Below are 19185 nucleotides of genomic sequence, written 5' to 3'. Positions count from 1 at the left end.
ATAACGGATCCCGGCTGGGACCCGGATACGATCCTGCAAACGTACGTCACGCAAATCGGCGCGAAATTTCGAATATTAGTTATCGGCCTTTGGGTCTCACACGTGCCCAGGGAGATGCTTGACCAGAGGATGGCCCGGTCTTCTGCTAGAGAGGTTAGAGTGACGCAGGCAATATTGCCACGTCACAATGTATACACCAGGTACACTCAATATACATACAAGATATACACTATACATACACAATAGAAACACGATGTACACAACTCACCTTGTTAACATTCTCTGAAATGTGGTTCACGAATTTCACGCAGAAGAATGAACGACTGTTATTGTCGCGGTTCTCTTAATAATAAAGAGGTAGTCCGACGGATATTTCTTGAATACCATAGACCAGGGATGGGCATTTTTGCCTCAATTGAGGCAAGGCTGCCTAGACCACAGCGCCAGCTGCCTTCCACCAGCATCCACCGTTACCATGGAGAAAGAACGCGCTTCGCCCGTAGCACCGACGAGATACTATTAAAGACTGCCAGCCTTATGGGAGTTGGCGAGCCTAGAATTTTCCGGTGTTCTCTTACGCCCTCTAGGATATATTCTGACTGGAGTGAGAAACAGGAGGCCACCGACGGCATTTCGTCGGTGCAGAAGACACTATATGTATCGTGTTAGCAACGCGCCCGCGCGCTACACTCACCAGCGTACCTTTACTATATCCGTGTGCGCTGCTTGTGCGCTTGTGCCAGCCACAATCTATTTTTAGAACTTGCCATGTTGCCATGCTTTACGGCTTATGGAAACGAAACTGAAATTCGACTGTCGAGCCGTCGAGCGTATGAATCGCAATCTGGAGCTAGCCTTCGAGTCCCCGTGCAGCGAGGATTTTTTTTTATTTTTATTTTTCATTACTTTTTTAATTACATTTTTTAACCTTCCAAAAATTTTAAAATGTTAAAACTATGTTCAAAATATGTATTCATTTTAAATAGAAACGTTTTGTTACCGTCGTAATTGTATTAATAAAAATTGGTATATGAGAACACGTTGATGGTATTTATTTTGACTGATTGGAGAATACGAAAATGCAGGAAGTATTTTTTAGTTTATGAAACAATTTGTAGATTTATTAGTTGTCAAACAAATAATAAAATAAATTGTATAATATATATAAATTGATTTTATACTAGCATACACACAATTTGATCTTCTGTCTTCCTATAATAAAAAAATACAGTCATAACTATAATTATAATAGAATTTCATAAAATATTGACGTTATTGCAAACTCATCTTTTTTCGCGATGATGCTCTAATTTTATTGCTTCTCTCGAATGTCCATTTCCTTCCGAGACAGTGGCGTTTCTAGGCGTAAATAAAAAATGGTGATATAAAATGTATCATAATTAAACTACAATTATTCTAATAACGTAGAATGTAGTACATATTAAGTTTTAATTACCAGGATTTTCTTCTTCGACGTCAAGCACCCTTTACTGCTTCTCGTAATTTACGTATATGTACAGGGTGTCATAAAATTATATGTCGTGGACACCATAGCGCGATTCTACACCCCCGATTTAGTAGAAAATGACGTAAGAAATCCCCTGCAAAATTGACCTTAAACGTGAAAAACAAGGTAAAAAGCCAACATTTTTTTAAAGGATTAAGATTTTTTAAATCTTTATACCAAAATTTTCTTTTAAGATTTAAGATTTTAGATTTTAAAAGAAAATTTTTGTATAAAAATTTTAAAAATCTTAATCCTTTAAAAAAATGTTGGCTTTTTTAGCTTGTTTTTCACGTTTAAGGTTAATTTTGCGGGGGGTTTCTTACGTAATTTTCTACTAAATCGGGGGTGTAGAATCGCGCTATGGTGTCCACGACATATAATTTTGTGACACCCTGTACATTAGGGTGGACCTTATTTTTCGACCATGAAATTTTTTTGGTCCCGTAAACCAGAATTGTAACAAATGTTGAGAAAATTATCTGGAAAAATTTTGGGGCCGATTGGATCATGGGAAAATGAGGCGCAGCAAATTTGAAAATTTTGAATTTTTTAAATCTTGACATAAATAGACGTTATGATATATCGTTGAATTTGTCTTTTTTCTCTTTAAGAATCCATATATAGCATAAACAGTTGTTGATAGAAAACACATCCGTTACCTTGAAAACTTGAAATAATGACTTTGGAAAACTTTTTTTTCTCTGATACTATATCCACCTCCTTATACATACTACAACTTTTGTTTGAAGAGATTTTTCATATATGTATCAGAGTTGGGCAGGAATTAATTACATCTTCAATTACAATTACATGTAATTGTAATTGTATTTCTGCAATTCCAATTAAAATTACATGTAATTGTAACTGTAACTGCTACTAACAATTACAGTTACAGTTACATGTAATTGGAATTGGAATTGCAATTACTTTCGCTCAACCAGTAATTGTAATTGCGGACCACAATTACAATTACAGTGATTCGTCAAGTAATTGCAATTACCAATTACAATTACATGTAATTGTAATTGTATTTCTGCAATTCCAAATTACAGTAATTGGCAAGTAATTGTAATTGTATTTCTGCAATTCCAAATTACAGTAATTGGCAAGTAATTGTAATTGTAATTGTATTTCTGCAATTCCAAATTACAGTAATTGGCAAGTAATTGTAATTGTAATTGAAATTACATTTTGCCCAACTCTGCCCTGTATACATAACTGGCAGAGATATTAAGGGGCGTAATTTGCATTATTCGGAAGCATACAACTGCGCATATGTATAGCTATTTTCATAGCTACATGCTGCCGAATAATGCAAATTACGCCTCGTAAACGAAAAAATAGGACTTTTGAGGCAGATAGCGCCCTAGATCGATGTTTTATCTAGCGTTTTTGACTAGTGAAAAACCCCGTGTTTGTATTATCGAGAAATTGAATATCTTGCAATCCTGGAAGTCTCTCTATACTCCCTTATATAAATAAATTCATTAATACGCTCCAATCTACAAAAGAAAAACAGTTATAATATCGGAAAAAGAAGTTATTATGAATAATAAGTAGTCTGACTGAAACATAGACTGAAGGTGGTCAATGATACCGCTGAACGGGGCGTTAAACTAATGGAGGATCATAATGAAATTTTATATAGAAACAAAGAGGAGAAATAATATATACTATACAAACTGTGATGGAATATCGACAGCAGTATCCTGACACCACAAAACAGATTTGTCAAAGGATTTTTAAATATTTTTTAATATAGAGAGAAACACCTGATCAATCCCTACATGCGATTAATTGCATTTTTAAGACGTATTGAAGACAGCTTATTAACTGAGAGTCATTAAATTTTTCATTTTCCTCAGAGTCAGTAAGTTCTTTATTTTTCTCGGAGTCATTAAGTTTTCCATTTTTCTTGGAGTTATTCAATTCTTCATTTTCTTCAGTGTCATTAAGTTCTTTATTTTTCTCGGAGTCATTAAGTTTTCCATTTTTCTTGGAGTCATTGAATTATTGCCATACTTTACCATATTGTAATCTTCTAGGTGTATTGTATAACTTCCGCAAGGATATTTTAATGATATTATCGATACATATCTAAGTTCATTCGGAGAAAATTCGTTAAAAAGCTAGAAATATTGTCTTTTAAGTTTTTCACATTAAACGTGCATTATTCAAGCTTTAATACATATAAAGAGCAGGCACGTGTTTGGCGAATATACCTAATGTAGTTCTAAAAAAACCAAGTATATTAAAAATCACGTTATAAGTTAAGAAAGAAAACCATTATTACCATTATCTATGTCATAAAAACGCAGAGTATTTGAATCTCGGATAACGCAATAACTCGTCCGCCCGAACTTGTTCGATTCTTTTCGTACCCACCCGACGAATTCGAAGTCGAATCGACGGGCCGCCGGACTTTCTGCGACCCGACCCGACCCGAACCCGAACATCGAGCGGCCCACACATCCCTAAATTATTTATAATTATAAATATATTATATTAAATGACCTATTATAATAACCTATATTAGGTAATTATGATCACACTTTAAATAAGTAAATATGGCTCAAATTGTGCCGTATTTAGGCTCATTTTAATTAGAAGAATCTCACAAATACGTTGGTAATTCCGTAAAAAAAGATTGAAAAATAAAAAACTTTCCTATGTGTATTGATGTAATTGGTACGCAGCCTTTTGAACTGTGTCGGCTGCCTCGTACCTCAGTCCCTCTTTGTCGTTTACGCGCTGTCGTAAAAAAAGTTCTGGTACATATGTTGATAGTCTAAAAATATGATCAATGCTATTTTTCAATTTCTCTAAAAAACCTGCATTTGTCGAATTTTTGCGTGTTTTTCACTTTGTGTGTAATTAACATTTTGAACCAAAAAATCGGGAAAAAAATCTCAAATATCAATTTCAATTAAATGCAATTATATGATTAAATTAATGCAAGTAAATGGGGAAAATTTACCGAAAATTGAATGGCACAACGGCTGTTTAAATAATTCGAAGGACTACCTCGTCCGGCTACTCGTCTACCTCGTCCCCTTCATTCCAAATTGTAATATTCCAATATTCCAATATCATTTTCAATATTTCAAGTACTATTTAAAACTGTTAGATTATTGAATATATAACGGTTTATTGATAATGAACGATACATGAAGAATACATATTGCGACACGCGACAAGACACGAGGACCGCACGATGGCTTGCGTAGACCAATGCTCATGCGCACATCATACTCGCGCGCACTCTTGCAAACACTTCCGCGCACACTCGTCGGCGCACGCTCGCACGTTACAGGATGTGTGACAAACTTCCATCAATCCCCCACTTTTGGCACACATCTATGTCTCTTGCATACAACTTATTTCTCATACAATCGTAATTTTTCTACATGAACACTCATTACATTGTATGGTAATGCTTTGGTGAAAATATCCGCCACATTATCACCAGAAGACACATACCTCAGCTTTATCAAACCTTCCTCACATTTTTCTCGAGTAATATGGTACGCAATATCTATGTGTTTTGTCTTCGATCTCTCTACTCTATTCAATGTGAAGTCGATAGCTGATCTATTATCACACCTAATGATGTATGGCTCACGCGGTATATTAATATTAATCAGTAGCTGTAACTCTTTATACATCATGTTTATCCATATCGCCTCTTTCACAGCACATTCCAACGCTATATATTCCGCCTCCATGGTAGATGTGGATATGGATCTTTGTTTGTTTGACTTCCAAGAAATCGGATTTCCTCCTAAATAAGCTATCATTCCGCTGTACGAATGCCTATCGTCAATGTCGGCAGCCCAGTCCGCATCGCTAAATATTTCTATTTCACTGTCTCCTTGACTATATATCATACTTCTCTCTCTCGTAGTGAACAAATATCTTAACACCCTTTTCGCTTGCATCCAGTGCATTTTACCTGGATCCGATACAAACTGTGCTAATTTCGATACCGCATACATTATATCCGGTCGGGTCGCCAACGCTATGTACATTAGTGATCCTACCAGTCGTCTATATGGCACATTTTTCATCCCCTCTCTTTCCATTTTACTTGAAGGGCTATCCTGCTTCGATAATTTTATACCTGCCTCGATTGGCGTTTTTGTGGTTTTACACTCTATCATATTGTATTCATCTAATAGTTTCTGTATATACAACTCTTGTGACAGTTTCATAGTTTTATCAGTATATGTAATACTTATCCCTAATAAATAAGACGCTATTCCTAAATCTCTTATTTCATATTGTGACATTAATAATACTTTAACTCGTTTTACTTTATCTACATTTTTACTGAATAACACTATATCATCGACATAAATAGTTAGAATGAGATCGCGATCATATATGTAGACGCAGTTATTGCTTTTTAATCTTTGGAATCCGTTTTTAATTAGGAACATATCAATTGCATCATTCCAATTCCGACCTGACTGTTTTAACCCGTAAATCGGTCTTTTCAATTTTGCTACCTTTGTATCTGTTTCGCTATATCCCGGTGGTAACTTCATATATATTTTCTCAGTCAGTTCTCCATACAAATATGCACATTTAACATCTAAATGATGTGCCTGCCAACCTTCGCACATTGACATTGCCAATAACATCCTAATAGTCGACATGTTGGCAACTGGAGCATATGATTCAAAATAGTCTACATCTTTCTTTTGACCATACCCCTGCGCTACCAATCTCGCTTTATACCTAATAACCTTGCCGGTGGGATCCGTCTTGACCTTGTAGACCCATTTGCTACCGATACATGACATATTTTCGACTCTATTTACAACCTCCCACGTATTTCTGCTTTCTAAGCTCTGTAATTCCTCATCCATTGCCATTTTCCATTGTTCGGATTGAGGTAATGACATCGCTTGCTCGAACGTTGTAGGTTCGATTATCTCTGCTAGGTTAATTTCAATATTTTTAGGTTTACCTTTACAACCCCAAGGATTTCTAATAACCTTTCCGCGTTTTCGTTTATTTATAACAATATCTGATTTTCGCGTCTCTCGTAAACTGCTAACATCACTATTTATATTTGTTTCTACTTTATCGTTTTCTAATTTCAGCATTTCTTCTATTGGTACACTACTTGTTGCTTCATCTAGTTTTACTTCTTCCTTGTTAATTTCTATCTCATTTGTTACATCATTGGCTCTATTTTCGTCGTAAAATGGTATTTCATATGTTTCTTTCCCATGAATATATTCAAATCCACATACTTCTTCCACGAATTCTACATGTTTACTATGGATAATATCGTCTTTCGAAGGGTCATATAGCCGATATCCCTTCGTTTGTGTCGAATACCCTACAAATATACATTCTTTCGCCCTTGGATTGAGCTTATGCTTACCGTGTCCCGAGAGATGTACATACGCCAAACATCCATACGTTTTTAAATGCCTCACGCTTGGTCTGTTTCCAGTCCACATACCTTCCGGGACATTATCGCCGATTGCTGAATGCATGACTCTGTTTTTGGTATAGCATGCAGTAAGCAACGCTTCTGCCCAAAATCTTTCGGGTAATTTTGCTGTCTTTAACATCGCACGCACAAGATTCATTAAGGTTCTGTTAACCCTTTCGGCTACACCGTTCATTTGTGGTGTATACGCATTTGTGCGTTCATGTCTTATACCTAATTTATCAAATAACGTTTCTAATTCCTTGTTACAAAATTCTAATCCGTTATCAGTTCTTATTCTCTTTATTTTTCTATTCAGTTCCCTTTCTACTCTAGCTATATATTTTTGTATGAAACCAGATACTTCGTCTTTACTTTTTAAACAATATATTGTTGTTTTCCTAGAATAGTCATCAGTAAGAGTGAGAAAATATTTTGAACCCCCCATTGATTTTACTGGTAATGGTCCACATAAATCTGAATGAATTAAATCCAATACAGCTTTCGTTTGTCTACCTCCCATGCTCTTACATGGAGCTTTCACAGATTTGCCTACGCTACATCCATTACAATGAACATCCTTTATATTTAAATTTTCCAAGCCTCTAACTAAGCTCTTATTTGATATTTCGCGAATATTTCTTGTGCTTATATGGCAAAATCGTTGATGCCATTTCTCACTATCATCTAATTTATCATTCTTGACAATATGTGTTTCCACTTGATTTGGCCTGCTTTTAGTTACATTAGCTCTAACGATATATAATCCATTTTTACAGAATGCTTCCCCCACTATCGTCTTAGTCTTCTTATTTAAAATGCTTAATCTATGATTATCTATTATTAGTCGTTTCTGCTTACTCTCTATTTGTGATACTGACAATAAGTTTCTTCTTACATTAGGAACATGGTACACATTGTGCAAAGTTATATCAAAACTGTCATTATTTACATAAGTCTCTATGTTAATATCACCGATTCCTATTGCCTTTAAGTTATCCTGCGCATTGTTGTCAGCTGAGTAAATTTTTTTCATTCGCTATTGACTTATAATTAACAAACCAATCTCTATGTTTACAAATGTGGTGAGTCGCACCACTATCTATTAACCAAGAGTCATCTAATTGAACATTATTTAATTCTAATAAGAACATATCTTTCCGCTTATACTGCTTATCATTAGACGTACCCTGTTTCCACTTTGTCGTTGTGCTTTGTGTCCTTGTTTTACAATAATGTGCAAGGTGTCCCTGTTTACCGCACTTGAAGCATTTCCTTTCATCCTTTCTATATTCCTTCGGTTGATTATACGCTTCTCTGTTTTGATGAGGCGTCTCTCTGGTTTGATGGTGCGCTTCTTTTCTTTCTTCAGGGCTGCTGCTCTCCTTCGCTGCTCTCCTGTCGTACTCGTTCAGCAATATTCCTTTTATTTCTGACGACTTAAACTTTTCGTCATCGAGGTTCGCTAATGCCATGATAATTCCTTCGTATGTATCCGGTAATCCACATAGCATTGCATACGCTAAATCGTCATCTCTGATTTCATGACCTGCTTCTTTAAGACTGTCGCTACATGTCTTTATTTTTCCTAAATACGACATCATTGTTTCATCATGCTCAAGCTTTATCGAAACCATTTGTTTCTTGAGTTGTAATATTCTAGGCCTCGACTTTGGTTCAAATACCTTTGTTAGCGCATCCCAGGCTTCAGATGCTTTTGTACAGTCCATGATGTGTATTTGGTGTTCCGGCTCAATACTTAATGCAATCGTGGCTAGTGCTTTGTCTTCTTTACGTCTAAAGATTGTCCTTGCTTCGTTCTCGGTTGGTTCAACAGCTTCGCCGTTCACGTGTTGCCATAATTCACGTTGTACTAAAGCCATTTTCACGTTAAACTTCCATGATCGGTAATTGTTCCCATTTAATTTATCTATCCGATCAGTTTGTATTAGAGTAGCCATTTTTCCTTTATTTATTTATTAATCGTACCTCTTTATAATTTTCGGAACACGTGGTTATTCTCACATAACCTCACTTTTAAATATAACTTTCTTTCTATTTATGCGTGTCTTTTATCTCCACTTCCGTTCGCGTGATGGAACCGTTCCTGGGCCCATAACCTTGTTAGATTATTGAATATATAACGGTTTATTGATAATGAACGATACATGAAGAATACATATTGCGACACGCGACAAGACACGAGGACCGCACGATGGCTTGCGTAGACCAATGCTCATGCGCACATCATACTCGCGCGCACTCTTGCAAACACTTCCGCGCACACTCGTCGGCGCACGCTCGCACGTTACAGGATGTGTGACAAACTTCCATCAAAAACTATTAATGAGTTTTAACAACAAAATATTTTAAATAGAAAACTAAATTTTGACAAATAAGATAAGATTAAAGCAAGCTTGCTATAAATGTCGAAAACTCGAGTCTGGCCAGATATGAGACATTCAATTTTCAGGAAACACTAATTCTATGATGACGAACGGAGGAAAGGGAAGTGAAGCTCGAGGGCTTCGGTCGCCGTGGAATGGAGTGAAACATTGTAACATGATACGGGTCGGGTCGGGTATATCGGTGTGAGACTACTAAATCAAACAACAAAGCTTAATTATTTATCATTACTTTTTTATAGGATTTTCCTTAACATATTTGGTGAATTTTGTTTCTTTTTATGAAAATGATACCAAAATTATATAATTCCGATGATATTTGCTTATGCAATGAGCGACGCAAGTTTCGGACACAATGAAGGACAGCGTGGGGAAAAAAAGAGACGCGGAAAGTCCTTATTCTTTTAAGATTTCGACTTCGACTTCGTCTGCTAGCTCTTCGCCTCGTCGCACAATGTACTCGTAAATGAATCATGTTTCAGGAAGCGGTTCAGTTCAGAATGAAATAAAATAATGTTACACGCACTTTTTAAATAGCGTCATATATGGTGCAAGAAATATTCGTATAGAGTCAAATTGAATTATTTTTTTAGATATCTTCGTACGAAATACTGCCTCTAAATAACATTGTATGGATAGGATCGAGCCGTCGAAAATTAGTTTAATTAGTTAATACATTTATCTTATTGTTACTACCTCTACTTTAACAATTGTAGTCAATAATGCTGTCGAGCATTACAAGTATGGGATTAATAAGTAAAAAAATTAATTTTCTGTTTCCTACTAAGGATCTTAATAAGAACGATTGAATTTTGTCATTACACAACATAACAGAATATTTTTTAAGAATCATTATTTTATATAACGCAATAATGTTCAAATTACTTTTAAATTCCAATACATTTGTAGAATATTACGTAGTAATTACTTTCATCTTTCCTACATCTATAAACTATCGATTATATTGTAAACAATTATTACAATGGTGATAATAAGAAAAATAAGAATGCAATAAGAGAATTATATATAGTATTATAAGGCAATTACAGAATAGGTAATGTCAGCATTCTACTATATCATTCTTCTTCAACTTGACGAATATCTCGTCGATTGTGGAACTTTTAGCGCTGTGGTATATCAGATCACTGTAACTTTCACGTTATCCCCGCGCCCGTTGCGCCCGATTACCGGGCTCTCTGAATAGCACAGGGGCTGGCAGTCTTTAAGGGGCTAGTATAGGCTCTATTTGTAACTAGAAAATTACTAGAATCTTACTAGAAAAATGGCTCGAAACATGGGTCTGCGCGCTGTCAGTTTTTGTCCTTATTTGAGCAAAGTTTGGGCTGGGTGAGGGCTCATTCTAAAGAGGAAGGTTCAACGCACTGCGCCCTGGTCATCTCATAAGTCAAAAAGTCTTTTGGAGACAGAAAAATGCATTGAAATGTGCTGGTTTTTTTCCTAGATTTTTTCTCTACTTTGGGCCCTCATATTATTAGTTATAATCATAATCTCGTTAACCTCGTGACCAGGGCGCAATGTGTTTAACCTTCCTCTTTAGAATAAGCCCTCACTCAGCCCAAAATTTTCTGAAATAAGGACGAAAACCGACAGCGCGCAAACCCATGTTTCGAGCCATTTTTCTAGTAAGATTCTAGGTATTTTCTAGTTACAAATCGAGGGTATACTACCTCCTTAAGGGGGTAGTATAGGCTCTATTTGTAACTAGAAAATACCTAGAATATTACTAGATTTTGGGTCGAAAATATGGGTTTCGTACTGAACGTTGTTTGACCTTATTAGAACAAATTGTGGGCTGTGTGAGGGCTCATTCGAAAGAGGAAGGTTAGACGCAGCGCGCTTTTCTCACGAGGTTAACGAGATTATGTTAATAACTAATAATATGAGGGCCCAAAGTAGAGAAAAAATCTAGGAAAAAATCCCGCAGATTTCAATTCATTTTCTGTCTCTAAAAGACTTTTTTGGCTTATGAGATGAGAAAAGCGCGCTGCGTTGAACCTTCCTCTTTAGAATAAGCCCTCACCCAGCTCAAAATATGCTCGTATAAGGTCAAACAACGTTTAGTTCCGAACCCATTCTTTCTAGTAATATTCTAGTTATTTGCTAGATATTTGCTATTTACTAGAATCTTACTAGATTTTGGGTCGAAAAAATGGGTTCGGAACTAAACGTTGTTTGACCTTATACGAGCATATTTTGAGCTGTGTGAGGGCTCATTCGAAAGAGGAAGGTTCAACGCAGCGCGCTTTTCTCATCTCATAAGTCAAAAAAGTCTATTAGAGACAGAAAATGCATTGAAATCTGCGGGATTTTTTCCTAGATTTTTTCTCTACTTTGGGCCATCATATTATTAGTTATTAACATAATTTCGTTAACCTCGTGAGAAAAGCGCGCTGCGTCTAACCTTCCTCTTTCGAATGAGCCCTCACACAGCCCACAATTTGTTCTAATAAGGTCAAACAACGTTCAGTACGAAACCCATATTTTCGACCCAAAATCTAGTAAGATTCTAGTTCCTTTCTAGTTACAAATCGAGGGTATACTACCCCCTTAAGGGGGTAGTATAGGCTCTATTTGTAACTAGAAAATACCTAGAATATTACTAGATTTTGGGTCGAAAATATGGGTTTCGTACTGAACGTTGATTGACCTTATTAGAACAAATTGTGGGCTGTGTGAGGGCTCATTCGAAAGAGGAAGGTTAGACGCAGCGCGCTTTTCTCACGAGGTTAACGAGATTATGTTAATAACTAATAATATGAGGGCCCAAAGTAGAGAAAAAATCTAGGAAAAAATCCCGCAGATTTCAATTCATTTTCTGTCTCTAAAAGACTTTTTTGGCTTATGAGATGAGAAAAGCGCGCTGCGTTGAACCTTCCTCTTTAGAATAAGCCCTCACCCAGCTCAAAATATGCTCGTATAAGGTCAAACAACGTTTAGTTCCGAACCCATTCTTTCTAGTAATATTCTAGTTATTTGCTAGATATTTGCTATTTACTAGAATCTTACTAGATTTTGGGTCGAAAAAATGGGTTCGGAACTAAACGTTGTTTGACCTTATACGAGCATATTTTGAGCTGTGTGAGGGCTCATTCGAAAGAGGAAGGTTCAACGCAGCGCGCTTTTCTCATCTCATAAGTCAGAAAAGTCTATTAGAGACAGAAAATGCATTGAAATCTGCGGGATTTTTTCCTAGATTTTTTCTCTACTTTGGGCCATCATATTATTAGTTATTAACATAATTTCGTTAACCTCGTGAGAAAAGCGCGCTGCGTCTAACCTTCCTCTTTCGAATGAGCCCTCACACAGCCCACAATTTGTTCTAATAAGGTCAAACAACGTTCAGTACGAAACCCATATTTTCGACCCAAAATCTAGTAAGATTCTAGTTCCTTTCTAGTTACAAATCGAGGGTATACTACCCCCTTAAGGGGGTAGTCTACCCTCGATTTGTAACTAGAAAGGAACTAGAATCTTACTAGAAAAATGGCTCGAAACATGGGTTTGCGCGCTGTCGGTTTTCGTCCTTATTTCAGAAAATTTTGGGCTGAGGGAGGGCTTATCCTAAAGAGGAAGGTTAAACACACTGCGCCCTGGTTACGAGGTTAACGAGATTATGTTTATAACTAATAATATTAGTGTCCAAAGTAGAGAAAAAATCTAGGAAAAAAAACCAGCAGATTTCAATGCATTTTTCTGTCTCCAAAAGACTTTATGACTTATGAGATGACCAGGGCGCAGCGCGTTGAACCTTCCTCTTTAGAATGAGCCCTCACACAGCCCAAACTTTGCTCAAATAAGGACAAAAACCGACAGCGCGCAGACCCACTTTTTCGATCGAAAATCTGGTAAGATTCTAGTTATTTGCTAGATATTTGCTATTTACTAGGATCTCACTAGATTTTGGGTCCGAAAAAGTGGGTCTGCGCGCTGTCGGTTTTTGTCCTTATTTGAGCAAAGTTTGGGCTGTGTGAGGGCTCATTCTAAAGAGGAAGGTTCAACGCGCTGCGCCCTGGTCATCTCATAAGTCATAAAGTCTTTTGGAGACAGAAAAATGCATTGAAATCTGCTGGTTTTTTTTCCTAGATTTTTTCTCTACTTTGGACACTAATATTATTAGTTATAAACATAATCTCGTTAACCTCGTAACCAGGGCGCAGTGTGTTTAACCTTCCTCTTTCGAATAAGCCCTCAATCAGCCCAAAATTTTCTGAAATAAGGACGAAAACCGACAGCGCGCAAACCCATGTTTCGAGCCATTTTTCTAGTAAGATTCTAGTCCCTTTCTAGTTACAAATCGAGGGTGGACTACCCCCTTAATAGTATCTCGTCGGTGCCCGTAGCGAGCAGTGCGAAGGCTTCGCGCATCGCGGCCGCGAGGGAGCGAAGAGCGCCGTGTGCGCAGGTCTCGCGTCCTCGCGGCCGCGAGGAGGCAACGTGAGCCAAGGCGCGCGTATTTAAATACAAATGAAAGACGAAAAGGGAAAAAGATTCTATTTTGTTATGTCCCCACCTCCTCAATCGCGAAGCCGCGAAATGATACCATTTCTCCCGTAGTTATTGCTTTGGGCAGACGCATAGTATCGTGCTTTTTTATTTAAACTAGTTTTTGTGTGTAGCTTTTGTGTGTAGATTGGTTTGTAGTCTCGTATTTGTATAATTTTGTATTTAGTATTTAAGTTGCATTGCTTCTTACAATGCCTAAAGTAACTGTTGGTAAATACATTTTTTCAAAATTAGTTGTCGAGCTTGATCTATTGTTTGTTAGACAAGCTGACAACAATGCAAAATGCATTATTTGTAAATCTGTTCTAAAAGACAAAAAAGGTAGTAATCTTTCTCGTCATTATTTTACAAAGCATGATAATGAATATAAGACTTATTCTAGAGTAGAATGAAAACAGTTACTAGAGCCATTTAAAAGACAAAACGATGAGTCAACCGAGAGTTTCGACTCCGAGAGCAAAATTGCGTCTTACCGAGTTGTTTGGGAAATCGGTCGCGCGAAAAAATCTTTTCTGATGGGGAATTTGTGAAAAATTGTGCTATTGAAATGGCCAAATCTTTTGGCAATGATGCGGCCGTTGCACAATTTAAAACTGTTCCTCTGTCTCGCCGCACGGTATCCAGACGTTTCTTAGATATTGATAATTATTTAAAAAACAAGCTCCATTCTTTAATCCAAACTTGTGCGTATTTTTCGCTTTGTTTGGATGAAAGCACGGATGTAACCGAAGTTTCGCAATTAGCAATTTTTGTGCGCATGGTGCAGTTTGGTTTTTCAGTACATGAAGAACTACTTGCATTAGTCCCTTTTCATAGCACCACTAAAGGAATAGATTTGTTTAATGCTTTAAAAATGCAAGTAGAAAATTACAATAATTTTAGTAAATGTAGTTGTATTGTAACGGATGGAGCACCATCAATGCGGGGACAAGACAGAGGACTAGTTGGGTTTTTGAGAAAAAATGGAATTAATTGTGGTGTTTTTCATTGCATAATACACCAAGAGGTATTATGCACAAAGTCTATAAAAGCTTCAGAAGCGATGAAATTTGTCACCAAAGTAATCAATCTTCTCAGAGCCGGTAACCGCTCTTTGACTCATCGTAAGTTAAAATTGTCTTTAGAGAATGAAGGTGCCGCGTATTCTGATTTGCTAATGTATACAGATGTTCGTTGGTTGAGCGCCGCTACAGCGTTACAAAGATTCTTTGCACTTCGCAAAGAATTAGTTGCATTTTTAAAATCGGGAAGCGGTAGCGCATCATTTGAATTTATTGATAAATTAGAGAATAAAGAATTTCTGTGTACATTAGCATTTCTTACAGATATGACGTGCCACCTTAATTCACTAAATATGCTTTTGCAAGGGAAAGGAAAGAATATTGGTAATTTGTTTTGGCATGTAGAATAGCTTCCGTAGAAAATTAGCAGTATTCGTCCAACAATTTGAAAAAGAAGATTTGACTCATTTTCCTTCGTGTGCAGAAATTAAGAATGAATTTTCGGATGTAAATTTTTGTTCATTTCGAGAGAATGTATTAGATATTTTGAACGAATTCAATAGTAGATTTTTAAATTTTCAAAATTTATAGAAAAGAAAATATTTGAAGCGTCCGAAATACCGCAAGTCCGTATACCGAACTTCGCGGGGTCGTAAGTCCCGTTCCGCTTGCTCGCGACGATATTCGGGGCTTTAACGGTGTTATGGCGATAACACCGACTAGTTAAAAATAAATTCGAGTCTTGGAAGTTAACACCTTATATATTTTAAAACTTAACAAGTACAACAAATGATGAGGTTCGAAATAGAAGTTAGAGTTGTTATCGATTCGAGTGATTTTTGTGTTCTGATTTTACGTGTCGCGTTGTGTATAAGGTCGACTCGGCGTCTTTCCTTATTGGTTATCTAAAAGTGTATGGGGATGAAGAAGTGATTGCTATTGGTGAGTGGGTGGTACATATTGGTCGTAGGAGTAGGGGCGCTTTGGTAAAACTATGTTTGGGCTATGGAAATTATTAGGTGCGAATGATATGGGAAAACGATACGGAAACTAAAGTGTTTATACAAAGATTGCCCTGTCAATGGTCGTGGTTCGCTCTCGAGACGGTCCCGAAGTGGTGTCCGATGACACCCAAACTCTGGGACCGTCGCGTCGAGTGTTTCGGTTATTGCAGCGGACCGTGTCTAAATAAATCTCACGTTCGGTCTGCTCGAGACCGAACAATATTGTTATTTACAAATCTATTGGCAGTTCCAATTGAAGATCAAGACCACGATCTTCAATTTGAATTGTGTGATCTATAGGGGTGCGCGGGTTCCCGCATATACGGGTTCGGGTCGAGCCGGAGAAAGTCGAGCGAGCTCGAGCGAGTACTCGAGACATCTGAATGTTCGAGTAGCTTGATCGCATCGAGTAGCTTGATCGCATCGGGTAGCTTGATCGCATCGGGTAGCTTGATCGCGTCGGATGCTTGATCGTCACGGATAGCCGGAGACATTCGGATTACATTATTACATAGATTAGCCAAACTCGGACGCGATCTTTTTATACTCGTGATTAAATTTGATTTCGGTTTCGGCTATGATTCTGATGATTTCGATGATTTTTTATAATGTTATACAAATCAACATTTTGAACAAATAATTACAAAAATTTGTATTATTATGTATTATTAAAGTATTATCTATTATTATTCTTTATTTGAACAATTTTTTAAATAAGTAATCTTTTATAATATTTTTAAATAAGTAATCTTTTATAATATTTTTAAATAAGTAATCTTTTATAATATTTTTAAATAAGTAATCTTTTATAATATTTTTAAATAAGTAATCTTTTATAATATTTTTAAATAAGTAATCTTTTATAATATTTTTACAAGAACGCTAACAGTCGAATGATTTTAATGGCTTTGTTCACGCGACAGAAACGTGCAATTTCCGCACGTCGTTTGTTTTAGCCTTTCCTTTGTTTTGACGGTTAAAACGACTTTGTTGCATTTCAGATTATTGAGATACAGCTAATGTCCGATACTAGGTGCTGTCCGGGGCTAGGGGAACTCCCCCTATATAAATATATATATATTACAGATATTTATTTATTTAAATAATCGTTTTAACAATAAATTCTTATTGAAACAATAATTCAAATAATGTAAAATAAACAAGTTTCTATACATTATAAAAATTTATTTATTTAAAAATTGTTTAAATAAATAATAATAAATAGCTATATAAATAATAAGTATACAAACGGATTTGTATACATTATATTTTGCAGTATAAACATTTATTTAAATAATTGTTTAAATAATAAATACGTATTTAAATAATGAGTATATAAATAAAATTGTAAATATTACAAAAGATTACTTATTTAAAAAATTGTTCAAATAAAGAATAATAATAGATAATAGTTTAATAATACATAATAATACAAATTTTTGTAATTATTTGTTCAAAATGTTGATTTGTATAACATTATAAAAAATCATCGAAATCATCAGAACCATAGCCGAAACCGAAATCCACAACCGAAATATATATATTGTATATTTCGTCTTATAAAACCGAGTACATAATTTAGGACCTCATTAGTGCGAATTACGAATCGTATGTTTAATCACGAGTATAAAAAGATCGCGTCCGAGTTTGGCTAATCTATGTAATAATGTAATCCGAATGTCTCCGGCTATCCGTGACGATCAAGCATCCGACGCGATCAAGCTACCCGATGCGATCAAGCTACCCGATGCGATCAAGCTACCCGATGCGATCAAGCTACCCGATGCGATCAAGCTACTCGATGCGATCAAGCTACTCGAACATTCAGATGTCTCGAGTACTCGCTCGAGCTCGCTCGACTTTCTCCGGCTCGACTCGACTGTCGGGTTCCCGTAAATTTCGGGAACCCGCGCACTCCTAGTGATCTACAATCAGATCCCCTGTTTTCTTTAAAGAAAGAAACACAGGAAGATTTTTTCAAATTGTTGGAACCTGCCCAATACCCAAAATGGCGGAATTTTGGTTTGAAAATGTTTTCAATGTTTGCATCGACTTACATTTATGAAACTAGTTTTTCCGCGATGAAACAAATTAAATCGAATATTCGTAATCGATTGACAGACACATCTTTGGAAAGCGCGTTCCGTATAGCGATGTCTCAATTGGGGCTTGACGTTTCCGAATTAATTCGATATGACCAATGAAAACATTTAATATTCGCTTGCTTTATATTGCTGATTTATTTTTGTTTTGCATTGCTTATTTAATGCTTAGGCGCATGCTTAAAACCCGATCAGTAATTTATCTTTTTTTCAGAGGCAGCTCTTATGATGATACGATCGTTTTGGAATCTTTAAAGATTCTTTGAATTTACGATCAATTCTGAAGAGCGTTTTTATAAATATATTTTGTATTAATATCGGGAAGGGTACAACCACATTGGACCTGCGATAGAAAATAAGACTGCTAAGAGTAGCTCTGTTCGCCGCTTCAACGTGAACGTTTCCACAAAACAAAACATTGTAGTATATTTAGTGTGTGTTTCGATGCTTCGTTCTCTCGCCAACCGTTACTGACCGTTACTTGTTTACATCGGTGACTTGTTTATATCTCGCGCGCGGTTCGGTACGAAGATGCGTATGGTGGGGGCAACGAAAGCGCGAGACATGCACGTTCGCGACGGAGGCGCACGTTGCATGGAAGAGAGGTTGGTGGGAGAAGCAGGCGTTTGAGGGGCCCCACCCGTGCCCATCCCTGCCATAGACAAAACTTATCAATTTGTGGTCTTGGTTTCCACAAAGCGCGGAGATCGGTGATCGAGCTATTAACCTGTGAACTCCCGAAAAACGACTGCGGCAGACGCCGGCAAATCGGACACGATCTTCTTAAAAACAATAGTATCAATATTAAAAGAACGTGGAACAGAAGAGCATCTGCAAAAGAGAATGTTAGACAGAAGAAGAAAACGACAAAAAAAAGACGGCGGCGAATCGGACACTCTCTTCTTAAAAACAATAAAATCAACATTAAAAGAACGTGGAACAGAAGAGCATCTGCAAAAGAGAATGTTCGACAGAAGAAGAAAACGACAAAAATTTATTTATTTTGTAAGAGAGAGTAAATGCTCGAGGAGGATTTGACAATATTTATTTCGACCTTTTCAATAGACTGTTCCGAAAAAGACTGAGGACGAGGACTCTCCGTACGGCATTGTCCACGAAGCCTCGGCCGATCGTCTTTTATACAACATTTGTTTAACGGACATGATCGTCCTTTTACACACGTGATGCTCATTTAT

The 19185-nt window shown here is 36.6% G+C and overlaps 1 protein-coding gene and 1 long non-coding RNA gene across 12 annotated transcripts in view; one reads left to right on the top strand and one right to left on the bottom strand.

Moving 5' to 3' along the window:
• Positions 1 to 19185, top strand: part of LOC143210726 (Y+L amino acid transporter 2-like) — a 694702-nt gene that overhangs the window by 119273 nt on the left and 556244 nt on the right. The gene's annotated exons all lie outside the window — the stretch shown is intronic.
• Positions 8489 to 9297, bottom strand: LOC143210296 (uncharacterized). Its single transcript, XR_013009227.1, has 2 exons — positions 8639 to 9297; positions 8489 to 8541 (listed from the first exon to the last, which is right to left on the bottom strand). It is a non-coding gene; the product is annotated as an uncharacterized LOC143210296 (long non-coding RNA).

Source organism: Lasioglossum baleicum, chromosome 7 (genome assembly GCF_051020765.1).
Source record: "Lasioglossum baleicum chromosome 7, iyLasBale1, whole genome shotgun sequence".
NCBI classification, from domain to species: domain Eukaryota; kingdom Metazoa; phylum Arthropoda; class Insecta; order Hymenoptera; family Halictidae; genus Lasioglossum; species Lasioglossum baleicum.
This window is presented reverse-complemented; position numbering and strand designations above follow the sequence as displayed.